The following is a 6,476-nucleotide window of genomic DNA, read 5'->3' on the forward strand; positions in this document are numbered from 1 at the left end:
TTAATACATGAAATAATAACAATATATCATTATTTTTTGCAATAGACACATAAAACAATATATACAAAGATGAGGTATGTATTATACATGCAAATGAAATTACAATATAATATTTACATGATAATGACCGATGAAAACAGTGAATTTTTTGATAATTTTCCTCGACTCAGAGGCAACGATCTAATTTTCTTCTCTCTTTCTTGGAGAAATTAAAAACTTCCAGCACCTGGGTAAGAAAGTTGACAGGGCTTCTATGCTAGGGTGTGACTATCGGTTCTAGTTTCTGGGAATCAACTTTGAAAATTTGGACAGGGCTTCTATGTATTATTCCTAGGGTTGGAATAAGCTCTAGTAATTTGGCAAGGCTTCCGCGTTGTATTCCTAGGGTTGGAATCAACTTTGGAACTTTAGACAAGGCTTCCGTGCCATATTCCTAGGGTTAGAATCAGCTCTGGAAATTTGAGCAGGGCTTCCGTGTCGTATTCCTAGGATCAAAATCAGCTCTGGAAATTTGGGCAAGGCTTCCGCACCATATTCCTAGGGTTGGAATCAGCTCTGGAATTTTGGACAGGGCTTACATGCCGTATTCCTAGGGTTGGAATCAGCTTTGGAAATTTGGGCAGGGCTTCCGTGTCGTATTCCTAGGGTTGGAATCAACTATAAAAATTTCGACAGGGTCTTTCGTGCTGTATTCCTAGGGTCAGAATCAGCTTTGGAAATTTGGACAAGGCTTCCATGCCATTTTCCTGGGGTTGGAATCAGCTTTAGAATTTTGGACAGGGCTTCTGTGCCGTAATAAAAGTATCAGAATTAAATAGGAATCAGCTCTGGAATTTTGTACAGGGCTTTTGTGCCGTAATAAAAATATCAAAATTAAATACAAATAAACTTTAAACAGAAGTTTCGTACTAACCTGATATGGATGGCGTGGACTCCATCATCTTCAATAAGCTCGGCTCGGTCTATTCTTTTTCTTTCCTCTCTCTCTTTTTTGTAAAGCATCTGGAACAAATTTTTTTCTTTAGGGATTCTCCTCTATTTTTTACAATGACCCGGGGTCACTATTTATAGAATGGTGTAAGGGCAGCCATGTAAAAATACTTAGGGGCATGTAAAGGGGGGCAAAATCCATGTAAGCCCCCTACAAATCCATGTAAGGGCTTACACAGATGTGTAGGTCCTTACAAAATCTGTGTAAGGTCTTACTTGGATCTGTGCAAGCTTTACACAGATCCCTCCCCTTGTGTCGTTCCATGGTGTATTGCAACAATACGTGGCACCTCATTACCCTTCAAAATATCCCGTGACACCTTGTTACACCTCAGATACTCCCATAGACTGGGCGGCTACTTCCTAGCCTGGGCGGAAGTAGCCCTTGGTGGAAATCTTATCACATAGGTTGGTCGACAAGATAGGGTTTGATTTAGGGTCGTTTGGTTTGATTTAAGTTTTGGCTTAGGTTTTAGTCTTTGGTTTAGGTTAGAGTTTTGGTTCGGTTTTAGGGTTTGGTTTAGGGTTAAATTTAGGTAAGGGTTTTGGTTCGGGTTTAGGGTTTGATTTAGGGTTTAATTTAGGCTATGGTTTTGGTTCAGGTTTAGGATTTGGTTTAGGGTTTAGTTTAGGTTAAGGATTTATTGTAGGGTTTAATTTAGGTTAGGGGTTTTGGTTCGGCTTTAGGGTTTGGTTTAGGTTAGGGTTTTGGTTCGGGTTTAGGGTCTGGTCTAGTTTAGGATTTTCGTTCGGGTTTAGGTTTTGGTTTAGGTTTAGGGTTTTGGTTCAAGTTTAGGGTTTGGTTTAGGTTTAGGGTTTGGTTTGGTTTAGGTTAGGGTTTTGGTCTGGTTTAGGGTTTGATCTAGTTTAGGGTTTGATATAGCTTAGGTTAGGTCTGGTTTAGGGTTTGGTTTGGTTTTAGGGTTTGGTCTGGTTTAGGGTTTGGTGTGGTTTTAGCGTTTGGTCCAATTTAGTGTTTGGTTTGGTTTAGGGTTTGGTCGGGTTAGGGTTTGGTTTGCTCTGGTTTGGGTTGGTCTGGTTTGGTCGGTTTGGTTTAGGGTTTGGTCTAGTTTGGTCTAGTTTGGGTTGGTCTGGTTAGGTCTGGTTTAGGGTTTGGTTTGGGTTGGTCTGGTTTGGTTTAGGGTTTGGTCTGGTTTGGGTTGGTTTGGTTTGGTTCAGGTTTATTCTGGTTTAGGGTTTGGTTTGGTTTGGTCTGGTTTAGGTTAGGGTTTGGTCTAGTTTATGGTTTGGTTTGGTTTGCCTTGGTTTTGGTTGGTCTGGTTTGGTCAGTTTAGTCTAGTTTGGTCTAGTTTGGGTTGGTCTGGTTAGGTCTGGTTTAGGGTTTGGTTTGGGTTGGTCTGGTTTGGTTTAGGGTTTGGTCTGGTTTGGGTTGTTTTGGTTTAGTTCAGGTTTATTTTGGTTTAATTGGTTCAAAGTTTAGGTAGGCATTATGGCACATATGGGTATCTATTTTTTTCATACAAGATATCAATGGGACTGTATTTCTGAGTACTTTCCAATGATATGAGAATAGAGCACATGCTAGGCTCGATTGTCATATTCTAGTAAAAGGTATTTAGTACTACTATCAGAGATCCTAGTAGGTTGTAAGATAGGTACATGTCTTACTCACACCGCCAGTATTCCTAATAGTAAGTTGGGTCTACTGGGAATGGAGTGTGACAATCTGGACTTGTGCTAAAATTTCAACTTCTTTTCGAAAGAGAGAATATATATCTCCTCATTATCCGTAATTCATTATTGCCGAGGGGGGACAAAATTTGGTGTCTACAGAATGCCCCTCTTTGGCCGAGACTATGCAACAACCGAAGGGCAAAGAAAAGAACAACAAAATTTTGTCACCCTACTGTTGATATCCTGCTCAGGAATATCGGAGGTGCAATGCAAAAGGTGAGCGATTAGACTTTGATGGTAAAATTCTATGAAAACAAGAAATTTATGTGATAGTATATCCAATTGACTAGTAACAGTATATCATACCACTAGAACTGAATCATACATGAAATGTCCTGGACTTGGCCAAGAATGAAAGTATGAGGGAATTATCTCAAAGTACAATTATCTTCTAATCAGGAAGAGAATACATACCTGAGAGGCAACTTACTGGAGAAATTGCAAGGATATCGTTTTTATAACGTACCTCAGTCCTTCTAATCAAATTGATCTCTTTGTAACATTTCTTGATACTTCTAATCGTACTAATATCTTAACATGAAAATTGACACTGAGATTAATATTTTTCAATATTGTCATAGAAAATGAGGGTGAAATTGGCACTTTCTGGTGTTGCTGTGTAGATGGCATTCTTATTATATCATCCTAGAAATGCAATCGGCACTTTCTGGCGCTGCTGTGGAAAAAGAATTTTTATATGCATCTTGGTACTACCGGGGAAACGTCATTCTTATAGTGGCATTTTGGCCTGGAATCGGCACTTTCTGGTGCTTTTATGGTGATGTCATTCTTATTATATCATCTTTACCATACAATAGGCACTTTTTGGCATTGTTGTAGAAATGACTTTTTTTTTTTTGCATCACTTTAACACTGAAGTTACACTTATGACATTGTTGGGGAAATGTCATTCTTAAAATGGCATTTTGCCTTTTCTTCTTCTTCTTCTTCTTTTTTTTTTTTTTTTTTTTTTTTTTTTTTTTTTATTTGAGACTTAAATAATGTTTGTATATATGTTAGTACATATCATGCAAGGATGCAATGGATGCTGGTGTTTTGTTATGTTATAACATTGTTATTTCTCTAGTTTAGGTTATGCACAATTCCCTTCTCTTTTTCTTTTTTTTATTCCCACCACTCATGTGAAGGTAGATAGAAAAGGCTAAATTTATTTCAACTCTAAGCTTAGGTTTACAACAAATAAAAAATGGTTACATAGAAGTACAATAAACAAAAAAACTAGATCTTCAACTGTCTTCACTTAAGTGTTTGGAACTCTTTCTTCTAAAAGACATTACACCAGTTGCCTTTGCAACAAATCAAAAAATCTATGACACCAGTGGATAGCTCCCCCGGGGGATAAAAGTTCACCCCCTCTCCTGGATCTGTTTGAGGTAATTGATATTGCCGCCGCAGATGAGTAGGTAGATAAAATGACATGTGAGTCAAACCCATCAACCTAACATAATTGCACCCTGGGGTATTAATAATAGGATTCTCAATTGGTGATCACTAATAGGTCCATCTAATATTATCTTTAGTTTTCTCTTGAAGGTACTCCTACCAATTAGCAATTGAGTGGAATTCTAGAATTTTCCTCCTTGTCTGGTACTGGATGGTTGTTAGCTTACTATATTGGAAAGGCCTTAAAAATTGTAGCTTCTCAGTCAACCAAAGTTGGAAAGCCGCAGGACACCCCATGTAGTGATTTGTACCAAATTTCCCAGAAATAACCATTTGGTCCAGTCCTTTAAGTGTTTCAGCCTGGATTGTAGGAACAATGTCACAACCTTCTCGAAGTTGTAACACTACTTCGATGATGGTGGGAACAGCTCCACATCCATGATAATGCAACAAGTATCATGCTATCATGCAAAACAAATAGATATTACCTTTACGCCACTGATCCATTCCCTCCAAATATTTGTATTGAGAAAAATCTTTGGCTACTTCAAAGATGTCTATTTTCTTGAAAACCATGAATTTCTTCATTTCCTTTCTACTCCATCCAAAGAATTCTTAGATATCCTTGGTGTAATCTACTTACAGAGTAGGACGGAAAACTTCCCTTTGGGTGGAGAGAGCAAGCAAGCTCTGAATTCTTCCAAAGTTAGACAAATTTCTACTGACCCAAATTTGAACACATGCAAGTTACAATCCCAATCCTAGGGAACTTCCTTCAACAAATTATGGCAAAATTCCATGCAACGAATCTGGCTAAGAACCTGAAGATATGTGTCTTCCAACAACCTAGAATCATCCACATTCATCTTCATAGTCCACCTGCATAGAGTCTCATCTAGAGTATTTGCATGGGGATAAGCCATAATTGATTTGTTCCTGGATGATACAAGCAAACAACTTGGTCAAAAAGGTGAAATAAACATATACAAGACATGGCAACAAGCTCACAAATATTTTTGTTCTATAAGAAGATACTTCTGATAAAAAGAAAAATATTTCATGGACTAATAAGTTCTTCATCGTAATTCCAACTAGTACACTGAAGATAGGATATCAAAGTTGAAAGGTGAACAAAAAGAACCACAAGTGGGGAATGATCTGACTTGTGATTGATAATGCCAAGTGGCGATTTTTGTACACCATTGATGATGGAGAAACAAATTACTAGGGAAAACAAGCAAACTAGTAATTAAGGTGCCAAGTGGCGAGATGATGATCTTAAAGCCTTGCATCCTTTTCTAGACACTCGAGACATAACTCTGGATCTCTTTATTTTTCCTTTTCTTTTAAATCAATGCTTTAAGAAAATTCCTTTTTTTTTTTTTGTTTTTTTTTTAGAGTTTGGTATAGATGAGACCGCACTCAAGCATACCGAATTGCCTATGTATCCCTTGTGAGGAATCAAGTCAAACATAGTTCAAGTGGTTACCCTGAACTTAAACATAATATTTTTTTAGTTGATCCATATTAACGAAACCTGACAATTCATCTCCATCCACATCCATGAGTAGTATGGCTTTTCCTGGCAAGACTTTCTTCACTGTGAATGGACCACTCCAATTTGGTCGGAACTTTCCCCGAAGATCTTATGTAGGTGTTCTTTGTTCTCTGAGAACCAAATCTCCAACTTCAATATTGTAAGGATGAACATTTTTATTAAATGCTCTTGCCATTCTCAATTGATACTTTGTTAAATTGTCCATGGCTTTCATTCCTTTTTCATCCAATAAATTGAGTTCATCATATTTAGCTTATACCCATTCTCCTTCAGGTAGCTTGCTTTCTATGAGGACTCGAAGAGAAGGGACTTGTATCTCAATTGGCAATATGGCTTCCATTCTGTATATAAGGGAATACGGAGTTACCCCTGTAGAAGTTCGAATCGATGTTCTATATGCCCAAAGTGCAAACGGTAAGTGATCCGCCAATTCTATGTGTATCTGTCATCTTCTGGAGAATTACCTCCATATTCTTATTAGTTGCTTCCATTGCCCCATTTTTTTTGGACGATAAGTGGTGGATCTATGTTGTTCGATCCCAAACTTGGTGTAGAGTTTATTGACTTGCCCTAAAAAATGAGTGCCCTGGTCAGATATCAGCTGTTGCGGGATCCCATGTCGATAAATGATGTTCTCTTTAATAAATTTGGTTACCTTTGCAGCAATGAGGACTGAATATGATTGTGCTTCCACTCATTTGGTGAAATAGTCAATTGCTACCAATATGAACTCATGACCATTTGATGCTTAGGGAGTAATTTCTCCTATAACATCAATATCCCATGTAGAGAATGGCCAAAGGGAACTGAGCGAATGCAATTCCGTTGG

The sequence above is a fragment of the Macadamia integrifolia genome, chromosome 10, assembly GCF_013358625.1.
Source record: "Macadamia integrifolia cultivar HAES 741 chromosome 10, SCU_Mint_v3, whole genome shotgun sequence".
Taxonomy (NCBI): domain Eukaryota; kingdom Viridiplantae; phylum Streptophyta; class Magnoliopsida; order Proteales; family Proteaceae; genus Macadamia; species Macadamia integrifolia.